Here is an 18501-nt window from a genome sequence, read left to right on the forward strand (position 1 = left end):
ATAATGTAAATATTAAAATTAACTCTCAAATGAAACTTACCAACCACTTGACCTTGCTTGTTTATATTGGTTCTCTTTAGTAGATATAAAATCTTCAGAACATGTTTGCATGTGTTACCTCTTTTTGCCCACTCATAATCACACACTTGCAAATTTGGTCCAAATTTTCTTACAAGATACCATTTGGTTGAAATGGTTTGACTTCTAATTTTAAATGTATCAGGAAGGTCATATGGGTAGCAATCTGTATTTGCTATTCCTTTTGATCTCTCTAAAGAAGTTATGTAGTATCTCTCCTTTTTGAAGTTGGTTAGAAACCTAGATAACCGCAAATATTTTTTATTTTTATAGTATGGCTCTACCCTATGAAGAAGAACTTGAATAAGCCAATCCATTCTCCTTGTGCATTTTTTAGAATAGTTGGTCAAGTAGTGACTCTTGATATGCACATGGTATGACTCTATGGAAGCATTAATTTCTTGATTCATGTGAGAGAAACCTCTAAAGTTTTTTGCCCACATTTCTATGAAAAAATTATGATAAAACTAAAATTATATGTTTAAATAATGAAGTTTATAGTTTTAAAACCTATATATCAAATATAATTGGAGGATAATCAAACCCAATTGTTTCAATCTTAAACATTAGCGTCATCCGTCATGAATGTATTGACTTGCCAATCTTCTTTACATTGCTTGCCTCTTTTGTAAACTTCTGCTAGCCACCCATGTATATCATCAACTTTATTTCTTGAGGATATGACCCACACAATAGGTACACTAGTCTCTTGTTCATCAAATACAAGCAATGAATATAACTCATATTGCACATGAAGAAATCAATAAATTAAGATTTTAGATAAATTTTAGATGAGCTAAACTAAAATATTTTAATATAGTTGACATTGGTATAATCACAACATATTTGTTTGTTGAAAAAGTGGAATCCATTGCTATAATTGAGTTATGTGAATATCTCACTATCATCTCTCACATCCATGGTGTTTGAATGCCTATGATAAATGGAAATTTTTTTTCACTGTTGGGTGTTTTATATTAGAAGAAGTTGTCTTTCTCCTCTACATGCCATAAACTTACACTTTTAGCATCATTTTCATTTTTTTGTGATCGAAGGGAACACACATTTTTCTATGCATTCATTACATATTTTCTTAGCAAAAATGTGTCCCTCCTATTCATTAACTTCATAAGACTAAGATCCAAATAATGTTGCTAACATATTGTGGCAACCCCCACACCCATCGGTAATGATGACTCAATATAAGATTTATATTCATTTGACAATCTCAGTGCAACCATACTCCTTGGATCACTAGAAGGGTCATCCTTTCCACGACAAAATTCACCATTAGCATCTTGATGACTAAACTCATTATAAGTAATGATAGCAATATTTGGTCTTCCATACATAATTCTAACACAAAAGTGAGTTTTACAACTCCTTTTCTTTGCAAACCTTGGTAACCTTTGCATGTCTATTTGGGGTTTTCTTCTATTATCATCAGGTTCAAAAGCACAATGACATATGTATATACTTGTACAAATATACTTATATCAATTTATAAACAATAAATTTTAAAAAATTTAGAAAATTGCATGCTTAATTATTGTACTAAATCTAAACAAACCTTGAATACATCTTGGTAGCATGGTTAGTAGGTTTTGTCAAGTTCTTCTTGTTATGTTCTTTTTGTATGAATGTTGTTTCTGTACCATCCAATAGACCTCCCTTGATAAAGTGAGAGAATCTCTCAAGAGGGATAGCATCACATAAATCCATAAATGCATTATGATGTCCAGTAGGTGTCCACTTGGGGACATCTTGCATAGGTAGTTTGATGAGTGATTGCCATTTAAACTTTGTATCCATTTTGAGGAATATTAATATGGTTAGTGGTCCTTAACTTGTTGAAACATGTTAAAAAGAACTAATAGGGATTATTACATATATCCTCAATAAAACAATTAGTATATCAAAATCACAATAAATACAATTATATCCTCAATATGAAATAATTTCACTATACCATCAACGAAATGATTTCTCAAAATTATATTAGAAGTTGATATTATATATTTTATTCTATATTTTTCTAATCTTGTGATCTAGTAATGAGATGCATGTTAGTGCAAGCCTAGGACACATGATGCATATTGTAAGATTAAAAGTTATTGTATATATGTAATTTTAATGGTTCATAAAAAAAATGAAGGTGTGTAAGGAGGCTATATTAGTTTAAGTTTTATCTAGCTGAGGACATAGATGTTTATGAAGTTGACATATGACTATGCATACTATTGTGTTTATAACCTAAGCTCTCATGAACTCTGAAGAATACATGATAAATTTATGATATGAAATAGGATGAAAACAACATGGGTACTATTTCTATTAATTTTGTTTTTAAACTTACTTATTTCCTATTTCTAACTATATTTTATGCTTTATCAAATAAACAAAGTGTAGTTTGTGGACATAATTAGAAAATGTGATACAAATCATCACAGTTTATATAATTTTATATAAATGTATTCATAATCGATTAAATAACATTAATTGAAATTAGACACTATAATATATATGGATAATTCCACCTAGTCTTTTTTTATAATTATTCAATGTTCAATTTATTGCTACCTAAACATTTAACAAATTGATAGACGTAATTAGAAAATGTAATATAAATCATCACAGTTTATAGAATTTTATATAAATGTATTCATAATTTATTAAATAACTTTCATTGAAATTAGACACTATTATATATATGGGTGATTCGACCTAATCTTTTTTGAATAATTATTAAATGTTCAATTTATGACTACACAAACATTTAACAAATTAGTAGACGTAATTAGAAAATGCAATACAAATAATCAAAGTTTATAGAATTTTATATAAATGTATTCATAATTGATTAAATAACATTCATTGAAATTAGACACTATAATATAGATGGGTAATTCCACATGATCTTTTTGATAACTATTCAATGTTCAATTTATTACTACCCAGACATTTAACAAATTGGTAGACGCAATTAGAAAATGTGATACAAATCATCACAGTTTAAATAATTTTATATAATTTTATAGTTTATATAATTTTAGAAAATGTGATACAAAGCATCATAGTTTATGAAATTTTGTAGTTAAAAAAAATTATAAAGAAAGAAATAGTTAGTTTATAACATGCTCTTTTTGATATAATATTTAATAAGTTTATGTCTTACATGGTGATTGAATTTAATTGTTTGTATTTTATATATCATTTTTAGGTAATTTTTTTTTTCTTCTAATATTTTTTTGCAAAAAGAGGGGTAAAAATTTATTAAGACAGAAAGGAATACAACAAGGAGAGCTCAACAAGGAGCTCGATCTTGAGCAACAAGATCATCAAATTTTTGCACCATCTCAAAGGACAGTTGCCTCCTGTCCCTAATATTCCAACCCAGATCATGACTAGATGCCCATTTGGCTAAACAATCAGCAATTCTATTCCATTCACGAGGAATATACGTGAACCTAATGAAATGAAAAGAGGAAGAGAAGAAAATAATCTACTTAACAACAGTAGCTAGCTGCCAACTAACATCCTCAAGCTCTTGCGAAGAAAGCATGTTCACCACTACCTGGGAATCAGACTCACAGATAATCTTACTCCATCCCTGCAAGCAACACTGTTCCACAACATATAAAATAGCCTGAGCTTCCATGAGATTGTTAGTATAATCACCCTTATGAATTGAGAAGAAAAATTTAACATCCCCAGAACTACAACGAGCCACTCCACCAATACCAGCCGGACCAGGATTCCCATGGGAAGAACCATCAGTGTTAATTTTCAAAACTCCACAAGGAGGAGGAGTCCAGTGCCCATCCCAGTTAACCCGACCCTTCCTCTGATGATGAAGCTGCTTGGACATAGAAGGAAACCTATGAGCTGCAGCCCCATCCTGCAGATGAAAATTGAGGCGATTACAGATAGCAAGATCAACCGGATCCATACCCCCATCAAGCTCACACTTCACAAGAATAGTTTCCTGAAGAGAATGTGATATTTTCCACCAAAGATGCAAAACACCACTCTGAACATCTTGGAATATGCGACGATTCCTCTCCAACCAGATATTCCAAAGCATGAAAGATGGGCCAGTAATCCAAGCAGCATGGAGAAAAGAAGACTTGGAGGGAGCAGTACCCAAGCGGGCCCAGAACTCAGGCAAAGAGGAAGCATGCCGACAAGAGCAACCCCAAGCGCGCCACCAAAGGTGCCATATCTGAGTAGAATAGGAGCAATGGAAGAACAGATGGGAGATAGACTCCTCTCCATTACCACACAAAACACAATAAGAGGGGCCCTAAAATCCATGTTTACAAAGATTATCCCAGGTAAGACAACGGTTGTGAGCCACTAGCCACATGAAAAAATTGCACTTGGACCAAGAAACTTTATTCCAAACTTGCTTCCACCAAGGGACCTTAGCATCCCCAAATAATTGTCTAGTTATCTCCTGATACCCAGCAGAGACATGATATTTACCAGACAAGGTATCGCCCCAAGCCAAAACATCTGGACCAAGCAAAGAAGAACACTCTCTAGAGGCCAGAATTTGAGAAAGCTCCTGACGATCCATGTCTGTACCTCCAGGAGGCCAATTAGAAGAATGCTTCCATCTGTAACCAACAACAGGTCCCAATTGATAAGGAGTCTTGTAATGAGCCACTTTATCCCATCCAGCGACAAGAAAAGAGTCACAAAGAGGCTGAAGATGAGGGTATATGGATAAAATGGAAGGGAATCCATCCCAAGCATCAGACCAAAACAAAGCCTGAGAACCTCCTTTACATATCCAAAAAAGACCCCTCTTTACCAACATTGCACCTGTCTTCAAAGTATGCCAAACCATTGAGCCACGACCTTTAAGAGGAAGTGTAGAAACAGAGCAAGCATCAGCACCATGAAAATATTTATGAGTGATAATACGAGCCCAAAGTTGATGTTGTCCAGAGCACCATCGCCAATAAAGTTTAGCAGCCAAAGCTTGACTACTCAATAGAGCAGATCGAAGACCAAGACCACCCTCCTTTTTAGGCCTACAAACAGTTGCCCAATTAACCAAGCTCCATTTAGTACTACGCAAATTACCACTCCAAAGGAATTGTCGAGAAAGAGCATCAAACTCCTTGAGAAAGTAAATAGGTGCAGCATGAACCATGCTTCGATAAGTAGGAAGAGCTTGGATAACAGCTTGAAGAAGAGTAACCCGAGCAGCAGTAGAAAGCCATCTATGAGTCCAATGATTTACCTTATCCTGAAGCTTGGTAATCAAATTTTTCCAAAAGAGACGTGGCTGCCTGGAAATAGCAATAGGGATGCCAAGATAAGTCAAAGGAAGTGATCCTATCTGAAATCGTAGGATACCAACAATCCTGTGCTAAATAGAATCAGGAGTGTTAAAAAAGTAAATGGAAGATTTGTGCTCATTAACTTTCTGGCCTGAAGTTGCCAAATAAACGTCCAAAGCATGTCGAAAGGCTTCAACTTCCTTGATCCTAGCAAGACCAACAAGAGCAGAATCATCAACAAATTGAAGATGGGAAAGAGAAGGTAAGCCATTACCCCACCGCCAGCCTTGAATAGAATTCTGGGACACCTGATGCTTAATGAATTTGCCTAAGCCTTCAGCCATGATGATGAATAGATATGGGGAGAGAGGGTCACCCTGGCGGAGGTCTCTAGAAGCACCAAATAGTTGAGAAGGTTGACCATTAATAAGAACAGAAAAAGAGGCAGAAGTAACACAACTCATAATCCAACTCACCCAGTCAGAGCTAAATCCAAAAGAAAGAAGAATACTTCTTAGGAAGCTCCATTTAACTCTATCGTAGGCCTTAGCCATATCCAGCTTAACAAAAATGGCTCTCTCCCTTGAAGTAGCCATAGAGTGAATAGCCTCAGTAGCAATAACCACCCCATCCAAAATTTGTCTGCCAGAAACAAAACCACCTTGTTCTTCTGAGATAATAATGGGAAGCCACCTTTTCAATCTCTCAACAATCAATTTAGTAATAACTTTGTAAACCACATTACATAAGGCAATTGGTCTAAAAAACTCCAATTGATTAGCACCCTCTCTCTTAGGAATAAGAGTCAAGAATGTAGAGTTTAAAGCTTGAAGCATCTGCTTGTTAGCATAGGATTCTTTAACCACCTCCAACAAATCATGATTAATGATGTCCCAAAATTCCTAAAAGAATTCAACTGGAAGGCCATTAGGACCAGGAGCCTTCCCTTTAGGCATGCCAAAGACCACCTCCTCCAGCTCTTCCAAAGAAATAGGACGCATGAGATAATCATTCATTTCCTAAGTGATAAGGGAAGGAATATAGGACAAAATAAGATCGTCTTCATTATCAGAAGGAGGAGAGTCCTCAGAGAAGAGGGTAGAGAAGTACCAAATAGCCTCTTGGAACAAAGCTAGCAAGGAATTTAGTTGGATACCTTGAGAATTAACCAAAGAAGAGATAGTGCTCTGATTCTGGCGAGATTGCACTGTTTTATGGAAAAAGGCAGTGTTACGATCACCTTCCTGGAGCCAATCAACTCTAGCCTTTTTCTTCCAAAAAATTTCCTCTCAAAGTTCCCATTCTTCTAGAGCTCTAGAAGCAAGGGATTCAGCCTTGCCAAGATCCTCTGAGAAACCTCGATCTCTAATCTCCCTTGTTTGAGCCTTACCCTTACCTGTAGCATCTTGCGGATTCATCCCCTTGGTAGTATTAGCCATTTGAGATTGTCCTTTCCCTGTAGTATTTTCCAAACCACCAATATTGCCAGCTATAGAACCATCCACTCCTTTGAAACTTGAGTTACGGGGGCACTGACGCAGTAAATGACCATACTCATGACAAATCCGGCAACGGAAAGGGAGAGATTCATAATCTAACTACTGCACCCAAGAAAAATCCCCCATACAAATTTCCAAAGAATCTGGTAATGGGTTATTCAAATTAATTTCAACACAAATTCTAGCATAAGAAATAACCTTTTTATCGAGGGATTGATGTGCGATTGCAGCCGGCTTCCCCAACAAAGCAGCAATTTGTCGAAGGATGTCTTCACGCCAAAATTCCAAGGGAAGACGAGGCAAGCGAACCCAAACTGGCACTTTTGAAGGGAGATCCTCAGCGGAATTAAAACCTGAATGCCAAGGTTTGACAAATAACTCCACATGGTTGTAGAAATAAGGGCCTCCTTCAAAAACATGATGCCAATCAGAAATGCAAGAGAATACAACAAAAAAAAACTATTCCCCGCCAACATGATCTCCATATCGCCTTCCACCTGCCATGAGCAGCAGATCCATGCCTCAAGAGCGGATAGGGAAATCCAGATTCCAAGAAATTTGCATATCAAAGCATGCTTGGTCCAATAATCAATGTCCTCCATTATAGCCATTGGAGGAATAACCAGAACAGGGCGATCATGGCTACGCGGAAAACAACCATTAACTTCTTTCAGCTTGGAGCTCTCCCCTGAATAAAACGATTCAGATCGCATTGCATGCATAGTTGGAGAAGAACCATCTGTTTTCACCAACGGAGAAGAAATCCCAGGCCCTGCCATGCAAACAATAAAACCCCAATCCAAAATTGACTGCAGAAGATTTCCAAAAACACTGACGCAAATTATGTCCAGTAGCTAGCAATCCAAACAGAACAGAAAAATAGTCCAAATTTCATATAAAATTTAATTAAAAATATTATTAAAAAAAGAAAGTGGCTAATAGATCATCATTATGACAAACATTGTAACAACACAAAACAATTCTACTACATCTAATAGAATATAAAGACTTAATATCTTTTTACTATCTCTAATTTTCTATTAACACTAGAATTTTATTGATCTCTTATGTTTGCTCTTTCTATTTAATTTACAATAAAATAAGCAAGAATACAATAGAAAATAACAATAAAAAACACAGAGCAAATTATAATTTCAAGAAAAAAATTACATTCATTTATCTAACATGCTTAAATAAAACAAAAAAGAACTAAAGAACCCTAAGATTCAAAGAGATATGAAAGAACCTATACTTCTAAGATCTGATATATATATATATATATATATATATATATATATATATATATATATATAATCTGTTTCCTGTTTGATACATTGAAATTGCTCGGCTCTTTCTCTCATCCCATATTTAGAGCTTCTTGAACTGAGCAAGGAGGCAAGGATTCTTGCACTATTTTTTATGTTCCAAAGACATCATTTTTATGCAAGCGAAGAATCAATCTCATCTTTGGAGGTCTCTTAAGCCTTACTATCCCCATACTCTATACATCAAAGTTTTGCAAATTTATAGATCAAAGATCAAAGGCATATGGTTTGGTTTCTTTATTTGGTCCCTCTTTTTGTGCTTTTGGTGCTGCTACACTCAGTTTTCCTTCTGCATTTAGAGTCATACATCCTATACCTCCATCAAAATCTAGTTTTGTACATTCTCTCTCTCATTCTTAAAAAGAAGAGATACCGATTTGTGAGCCTATGAGTTAAGAAATCAGAAGTAGAGGTCCTCATTTCTAATATAAACATTCACCTCAACAAGTTTTGAATCTTAATGACAAAGAAAATAATACAATCTAACCACCACATTATTATTAGCACATTACATTATACTCATATTGATGGTTTTGATTATTTTTAAAAAATATATTTTAAATAATTTTTCTTAGGTTAACTGGCAAATTAGTTACTCTATTAGAAAATTATTAATTATTTCATCAAAATTAAATCTTAAATTTACTAAATATTATAATTTCGTAATATTTAAATTTTGTTATAGTTGAGTTAGAAGAATGTGGAAAAATGATATCTAATGGATGTCATCTAAACATAATTATAATAAATATTTAATGATTCAATAATTTAAATGTTCTAGAACTATGATAAGACAATATATTATTTGAAATTATTATCTTACTTTTTAAATATATTTTCGATAGATAGTAGGCCTTAGTTTTTTTTATTAATTTGAAATTAAAGTGTTAAATAGGAAAAAAGAACGAGGAAGAAAACTTCCATGTTGCCTAAGACATTAGCGTAGATTATGACTAGTACAATACAATCATATTCTTTTCTAATATCTTTATTGATTGCATTGATTTGAAATTCTAATTTTTGTGTGACTTCTGTATCTTCAAACTCCTTTTTGACTAGGAACATTGTTAGTCTACACAATACATAACGATAAAATATATGAATTCATAGATTTTGATGATCAAAATCTCCACAAAGGTAAAATTCAAAGTATTTTCTTAAATGCATTAATCTAAGATCTTAGAAGTTCTCATGTATAATTTGTCTTTTGCAATAATCTTGAGATTAAAGAGCAGAATAATACATCTTCCACAATTGAAATTATAAATCACATTCTTAAGATCAAGAAGCCATATTAAATCCAAAGAAAATTTTCAAAAGTAGTCATATAATATTTGAGTCCATCACTCACTCACACACACACACACACACACACACACACACACACACACACACACACACACACACACACACACACACACACACACACACACACCCACACACACACACACACACACACACACACACACACACACACACACACACACACACACACACCTGGATAGGGAATTGACATATTCTCATCCCAATTGTAAACAACATTATCTAGACCTGCACACAAATTATCCCCCAAAACAATTTTACACAGAGAAATTTCTTGTTTATGAAACCTAAGAGATAATAAAAAAAAAACACCTACAATGTCACAGTTTGTTTTGAAGATTTATTGGTTTTTATAATGCTCTTCACCATGATAACTTCCACAACTTTGTAGGAAACATCATACAAATGTTTCAACAACCTACAACATCTATCTATTGGAAATATAGATGGAGTAATTGAGAGGGGGGGGGGGGGGGGGGGGGGGGGGGTGAATCAGTTACCACAAAAACAAATCCACAGATCCCTTAGATGTCTTAAAAACTTAGTTACTACTGTCACTCGGTAGCCACACAGAAAAATGTTGTAACTTGGTAGATATTTGTTAACTTATTAAGCATTCAAAAAGATTTAACATGCATGCATAAAAGAAATAAAATCAACACAAGAGATGCCAGATTTAACATGGAAACCCAATATGAGAAAAACCACCAAGTAACTAGCTCCCAATTTTCACTCTTCTGAAGTGAGCCCTGTTAGGAGCCAACCCTGTTAAAGGTTACAAAACACACTATTAGGTGTGACCTTGTTAGAGAATTTAAACACCCTGCTAGGAGTGGCCTTGCTAGAGGACTTTAGAACAATTCAATAGAACTGTCCACCTTGTTAGAGGATTTACAAAAATGGCTGTTAAACCAACTTTTTTAAGAGATTTAGGAATCATTGCTACAATGGTGAGAAAGTAACAATGAAGTGACTTGAATGAGATGCAACTAATCTTTGCTGTTACAGATCTCTGTTCTGCTTCACTAGATCCTCTTTGATCAAATACAAATTTGCTGCTCCTCAAGGATATCTGATCTTTCTTCAAAATTTGCTCACACTTCACACAATCAACTCACTTGCATGCTCACTCATTCATTCATCCATACTTTTGAATTCACAACTTAACCTTTTATTTATACCATACAAATTGTCTAGTCGGCTCATTAACAAGTTGCAATTACCACTAATTATTACATCAATTAGCTACAATCTTTACATTAAACAATTAAACTTTATTTCTCAAAACAATGAAATCCTTCATTGGCTGACCCTGCTCGGTAAACACTGCTCTAGAAATGATTTTCATTGTTAACCAACTAACACTCGGTAAACACTGCGAACTCTATAAAATCCTTTAGAGACTAAGTGAACTCGGTAAACACCATCTTTCCTTTGTTGACCTTATGAGCTCGGTAGAAACTGACTTCTACCACAAAATCCTTCAACACCCGAGTGAGCTTGGTAGAGACTGTTTCCACAATGTAATTTCCAGAAACGCTCGACAGACTCTGTAAATCACTTTATTGACCAACTGAGCTCGATAGACTCTATGTTTTGCTTTGTTGACCAATTGAGCTCAGTAGACTCTATTTGATAACTGATACGACATTTGTGTTACATCAAAGACAACACACAATTGAACAATTGTATCCAACACTATCAAGGATTGCTCCTCTAAAGGCAACCTAACGATACCACTAGTATGGAAAATATGTTTGAATGAAATCAAAATTTATCAGGAATTAAACTATTTATAACCTTTCCTTTATGAAATTTTAAAAAATCTTCTTTCTAATAACTTTCTCAATGCTTCCACTCACAAAGAATATGTCAAGCCTAGTTGTGATGATACAATGACTATAAAAGTCCCACTATCTCCTTCTGATATGGCTTCTTGTTATGGTCCATGTTATCATTTATTAGCAAAATATGGATTCAAAGTGAATGGATTTGGTAAATAGGAACAAGGATTTCAATTGCCCTTAAGAAATGGGGGCATGAATATTCTTTGAGCTAGGATTCAATCTTATCCACAAGAAACCAACATTGTTGACAATCATAATTTAGAATGTGTGCAACAAAGTTTTGAATCTCATTCTTTGTCCACATCCTCTCCTTCATTATCTAACATATCTTCTCCTATTAATAAAAAAATAATTTTACATAACATCCTTTATGCTAAGGTAATTAGTAGACATAAATACAAAAAAAAACATAATAAAAAGTTTATGAATCTTCCATTTTGCATGTATCATGGCTATCATGATCACTCTACTAATGATTTTCAAACTTTATATTACAAAATCAAACAACTCATTGATAATGAGGTTATTCACATAATGTCTCACAAAGAGTTCTATCACAATCCTAATTTCTCTAAATAAAATCTTAGTCCCTATTATATTTCTCTATGCCATGTAACATTGTTAGCTTATTCCTTGGGGTATAATTATCATGACTCACTAAAGGTTGATCAACATCATATTTGTAGAGATTACCCTTTGGAGGGAGATGCTTTGGAGAAATATTTTCATGAGAATAAATGAAAGGAAAAACTTAGGTGACATCACATGCATGCAATGAAATATCTTGAAGATCATGAAGACAACTTGAAAATAAATATAATAGTCCCATTGAAAATGAAATGCAATGACTATGAAAGAATTTTTTTTGTGCTTTTGATTAGGGGGAAAATGGAAGCAATGAATTTTTTAATGTAAATTATAGATGAGATGAATTTATTAGTTAAACATCTTCACCCTAAGCCATTCAATACAAGAGAAAGAGGGTTTTCTCACATAATTCTTAATATAGATCAAGTTAGATAAGCAAGCTCAAGTAAGATGAAGGGATACTGACGCTAAAAGCCAAATTTTATTAACTAAGTGTGCAAGAAAATCCTATTCTATGCAATAATCACTAACCTTAGATTTGCAATGTGATTCAATTGAGTTGATCAATTAAGTTCTAGATTGATTAACTCTTCTAAGATTGATTGATTTAAATGCAAGAAACACATGTACATGCCTACCAAAGCAAGAAATTAGATCTGATACACAGGAAGAAGAGATAAAATGACTAACCTCAAAGAATGGTAGAAGAAGACACCTTTCTACTCATAAAATTGAAGACTAAAAATTACAAAACAAGATCTAAGACTTAGATTTGGAAAAAGGACAAAAAACCCAAAAATCATAGAAAACTGCAAATGTTCAAGTATAGGTTGACCTAGTTGACCTATAGCAGTATATTTTCCACCAATTGGACATGTTCCTAGAAGGTAGAAGATATTTAGCTTTCATTTTTATAGAAAAGATCATGGTAGTAAGATTTTGATTGTGAATTCTAAACTTTGATAATCTATTCCCGCACATAAGAAAAATAAACTTTTTCTAAAGGGAGGACTAGCCTAGGTCAAGACCTAGATTGAGGAATAGATCTTGAAATTGAAATAATCATGATAAAGGAAATTAAAAGAAAGTAGTAGAGATGCATCTAACAATGAAGAATATAATTACCCATGTAGATGTAATTGAGTTTAATATGCAATCGATTATCTTAATGCAATAGCCTTCAATCAATATAAGAACCAAAAGGAAATTAAATACATCAAAACTTCAAGAACGAGAGTTCTTCTAACATGGTTTGATGAAGAATGCAAGAACTTGGATGAATGGAAGATCTCCTCCTTAGAATCCAAATTCCATTACCACTTTGATGGAAGAAGGTTGATGCAAGAAGGAAATATCTTGATGAATGTTTAATGTATACCTTGAAAGATCTGCACTAGTGTGTACAATATGCTTGGTTATTAGCTCAAACATGTGTGCTTATGTGTTTTGGTTATTCTTTATGTGAAAGTAAAATTCCAAAGCTCCCTTATATATGTTAGTGTAGTTTTTTATTTTTTCTATTTTGCTAGGTTTTTCCTACACTTTTAATAATCTCGCTTAGGTTAATAAAGCATGTCTTATTAGGTGAATGGTTGTGAGGTGTCACCTTCCTACATGTGAGCATCCATTAGCTATCTTGGGAAGATACTTTGCTATCTTTAGTCCGATAGATGGTTGCTCCTCATTGGTTGGTGTTGCCACCTCCTCCCTCTTCCTAGCCTATATAAGCATGCTACCTGGCTTGTATTTGTATCTCTTGTTTTTTGCATCCTCTTAATGCTATTTTGCTTCCAGCATTTGCATTACTCTCTTGGAGACTAACTCTATGATGCTATTTTGATTTTGTATCATTTGCATTCATAGTTTAGATATTTACTCTTTGCACTAGTTTTCTAGGTTATTAATCTTTTCAGATTCTAACATGGTATCAGAGTTTTTCTATGTGCAAGAGTAGATTTTAGTTTCCTTATTTGAGAGATTCGGGGGGGCAAATAAACTTTATTGTAGTTTTTTGAAAAATGAAGTATGCTCTTCTCTTGCATCTTTGGATGATCCTAAGAATCAGAAAAGTTTTGACAAAAACAGTTTTTCTCTAGGGTTTCAATCTCAAATCTGACAACCAACTTGCATATTTGGAGTTTTCAATCAGTTTTGCAGGTTCCAGCATGCCATTGATGGACTTAAGAAGCTGATCCAGCATTTGCATGTCATATTTTGGTTGCTGGGGTTGTTTTTTGATTTTTGAAGCCATTTTTTACTGTTAAAGGCGTCTGATTTACACTACAACAACATCTTCTGTACATCAGCAAGAAAAATGCTTTTTGGGTTTTGTTCGCAGCCCCGAAAAACCATCTGGGTATCTTTTAGATTTTGCATGCAAGCTGTATATTTTTCAGAATCGAGCATGCAAAGCTACAGCCATACCCCTCTCCGTTGGTAGTCACAGATTTGAATGCAATTTTTTTTCAAATCAGGGGATCAGCAAATTTTCTGAGCACTTTTAGCCCAAACGGACATCACCATTGGATCCGGAACACCGTTTGCAGTCAGGATTCATATAAAGCTTGTTGTTTTTGGACACAGGGCAATTTTGGAGATTTTTTGAAGCCTTCAGGGTCTGCCGTACGGATCGTACGAACGAAGGGTCGGAAAAAAAAAATTAAAAAAATTTCGGTGCTCCGTCAGGCGGCCACCTAAAGGCCACTGCCGCACCACCCAGCGGCCGTCGCCGTGTAGCTCGCCGGTTGTTGCCACCGGCAGCGCCGCCGTAGAGCCGTTGCGGCTCGGCACTGCCCGCAGGCCACTCAGGCATTGCTCCAGTAGCAACCTCCGCCGGTGGTTTTTTTGGTGCCGCCTCTCCTCTCTGAGCAGCTCTGCCTGTCCGCCACCCTCCGCTCGTTTGCCCTGTCAGTCGTCTAGTCTGCAGCAGCGCCCAATCTGCACGTGACACATGGCATGGGCGCCACGTGGCACTTTGCCACGTGGCCCCTGCCACATCATCCGTACTGCCACGTGGCATCCTTTTTTTGCTGCGACGGGCCAGAGGCCGTCAATTTTAATCCCTGGTTTTGCTGACATCAGCATGATGTCATCCTGCATCAGTACCTTCTTGCACCTCTCCTAGGGTCATTTTGGACGTACCTTCAGTTTTTTGGCCATAACTTTTGCATACGCAGGTATTTTTCCAATCCAAAAGAAGCACTGGAAAGCTGGTTCTGAGATGGAGATACTGGTATAGGTGTTTTTGAGTTTTGATGCAGTTTGGTTGCCTGTTATGGCAATCAAAGCCGAATGTTCTATTTTGCACTCCGGAAGGCGTATCTTGAGCTTCCGATCTCCGATTTTGGACTTCTTTATATTGTTGGAAAGCTCTTTCTGTGCTCTTTCCAGTGATGCTAGTTGTTGTTCCAGACACATCTTATTCAATCTTTTTCATTTTAGCATTCTGGTGGATATTCTGTTTGTTTCAGGTCCGGAGATCGATTTTGTTGCTTCAGTTGCTTCGTTTTGGGCTTTACCTTCTATTGTTTCAGCCTTATATTTTTTTTGATCATTGTTGATATTCATTGTAAGCATCTTTATGCAATGCACTGAGATAAAGTGCCACTCTTGCGTTTCGGGATCCTTTTCATCATTGTGATTTGTTGTACTCGCACTATTATATAAAGTGCCATGGGGGGGATAGTTGTTTGCCGCTTATAGGCCCTCTTTCTCTAATTCCTCATGCAATGTCGATGACACATGCCTTTATTTGTGTTTGTACCTCACTCTCGATGAGTTTGGCTCCTGTGTTGTAGGAGATTTTTGGCCCATCTTTTCAGCTGCCTATCACCTCACCTACCTTAAGGGGAGGTTATATTGTTGTTCTATGCTTCTTTGGTTGATGGTTCGTGCCTTTTATTTCCATGGAGGTTCCTTTGGTTGATGGTTCGTGCCTTCTATTTCCATGGAGGTTCTACATATCAGCATTTTGACAAAGTTTTGCTGTTCTTCATGCTTCAATGATGCTGCTTCTTCATGATCACTCCTTGTTCCTGTTTTAGGGGACAATTTCCCTAGCGAGAGACTTCTTTAGTTCTTGACTAGGTTCTTACATCTTTTTGGGGGAGGGTTTTTCCCATGTGGTTTTCTCTCTTTCTCCGCTTTCAGAGGTTGCATCTTCTTGCATTGTACTTGGGTACCTAACATGGCCTCGTTGCTGGGACCCATTTCTACATCCACCTAAGCTTCGCTTATGGGGGGGTGTTAGTGTAGTTTTTTATTTTTTCTATTTTGCTAGGTTTTTCCTACACTTTTAATAATCTCGCTTAGGTTAATAAAGCATGTCTTATTAGGTGAATGGTTGTGAGGTGTCACCTTCCTACATGTGAGCATCCATTAGCTATCTTGGGAAGATACTTTGCTATCTTTAGTCTGATAGATGGTTGCTCCTCATTAGTTGGTGTTGCCACCTCCTCCCTCTTCCTAGCCTATATAAGCATGCTACCTGGCTTGTATTTGTATCTCTTGTTTTTTGCATCCTCTTAATGCTATTTTGCTTCCAGCATTTGCATTACTCTCTTGGAGACTAACTCTATGATGCTATTTTGATTTTGTATCATTTGCATTCATAGTTTAGATATTTACTCTTTGCACTAGTTTTCTGGGTTATTAATCTTTTCAGATTCTAACAATATACAAGTTTTTGGGATCTAGAATAAAGAAAGATGACTGAGGTACAAAATAAAATAAATTAGACACTCGAGACTACAAGAGTTTGGAGACCAAAAACCCTCTAGGTATAGGTCTACTTGGTTGACCTATACCTAAGGTTATCCTTATGAGGGATAAAGCCAAGGTCCAAGGGAAGTGAATAAATAAGAGGGAAGTAATGAATGCACTAGAATACATAACCAAAAAGGTGATAAAATAAAACCTATAATGATCATGCATAGAAATGGATGATGATCTAGAGATTGCATCCAAATTAGGAAAAAGAAAGAGGTACCAAGACCACATTAAGGAGGGATAAAATGTATCAAAATAAGTGTTTCCATTTCAAGATGGTACATTAGCCCCCACTTTAGTAGGAGTATGAGGCAAGTCATCCTCTCGATAAAGGAAGAAGGAGAAGAGATGAAGAGACAAGTAGAAAACTACAAAGAGATAGAACATCACTAAGCTTAAGGACTTAAGCCCCCAAACTATGGATTGTAACTCCATTTTCATTCATAAAAGAAAAGAAAAACAAAGAAAAAGGGAAAAAAAATGAAAAGGAAAAAACAAAATAAAAAATTAGAAGACTTAAAATGAGGGGTTAGTACTAAAACCTAAATCCACTAGTGCAAGAGACCTCAATTGAGGAAATGTCTCACCCACTAATATCATGTTTGGAAGGATATTAAAAAAGAATATAAGCTCACATAGGAATGAAAAAGGCATCACAAAAGATGATATTATTAGAGAGAGAGAGAGAGAGAGAGAGAGAGAGAGAGAGAGAGAGAGAGAGAGAGAGAGAGAGAGAGAGAGAGAGAGAGAGAGAGAGAGAGAGAGAGAGAGAGAGAGAGATGATTATATTTCTCAACAAGGTTTGTGTGCCTTATTATGAATCATAAAAGAGAAAAAACAAAAAGAAATATTGAATGGTCTAATAGGTTTGCGTGCTTGGTATTCGATCCTGTATGCTTGTCAAATATTTTTTCATGCACATGCAAGTATGCCTAGACACCCATAAAATAAATTTATTAGCATCACCATGGTGTGTAAATATGTTTGCACTCTTTGTGGATGGACAAGGGTCTGTTATCCGTAGACATAAGTCTTTGTATAATACATTTCCTTGGGATGGACAAGGATCGCTTATACCTATTACAGAGTGACACATTATAATGCAAAACAAAAAAGTGCATAAAAGTAAAATATGGTACAAGGATGACATATGTTTTCCCATTCCTTATGATGACTATGTAGACATATACATCATAAGGAAGAGGATCAAAGATAACTACTTCTAGCGATAAAGAGATATATTATTGTTAGTTTGTGGTGAGTGATTAGGGAAGTGTTGCACATACTTCATAATTCTTTGGGGTTTTCACCAACATATGGTCAATGTATGGCCAATGTATGGCTGATGTACGACTAACATTTTGGGCTAGCATGTTGTAACTCTAAAGTGGCAAAAAAGCTTGTATAAAAGGGCTTATGGTTAGGTATAGTTCATAAGGTGTGATTCAAACATTTCTTCTTTTGGCGGTATTGAGCTATAAGGGATTACATATTGTAATCAGGTTGTAATCACTAAATCATAATAATATTGGAATCATTATTTGGTGGACATAGTCCAAGGATCGAGTGAACCATGTTAAATCTTAGTGTCTTGTGTTCTCTTCCATGTGATTTATTATTTTTTGATATTGATTATATTTTCATGTACTTGTTATTTTTGCACGTGTTTAATCCTAACAAGTGGTATCAGAGTGAGGTTGTTTTATCAATTATCCTCTATAGGAAAGTCTCATAGTTGAGTGGGAGCGATGACATATGAGGGTAAGCTGAAGGTTGACAAGTT

The sequence above is a fragment of the Cupressus sempervirens genome, chromosome 11, assembly GCF_028749045.1.
Source record: "Cupressus sempervirens isolate cs-2001-9-10 chromosome 11, ASM2874904v1, whole genome shotgun sequence".
NCBI lineage: Eukaryota > Viridiplantae > Streptophyta > Pinopsida > Cupressales > Cupressaceae > Cupressus > Cupressus sempervirens.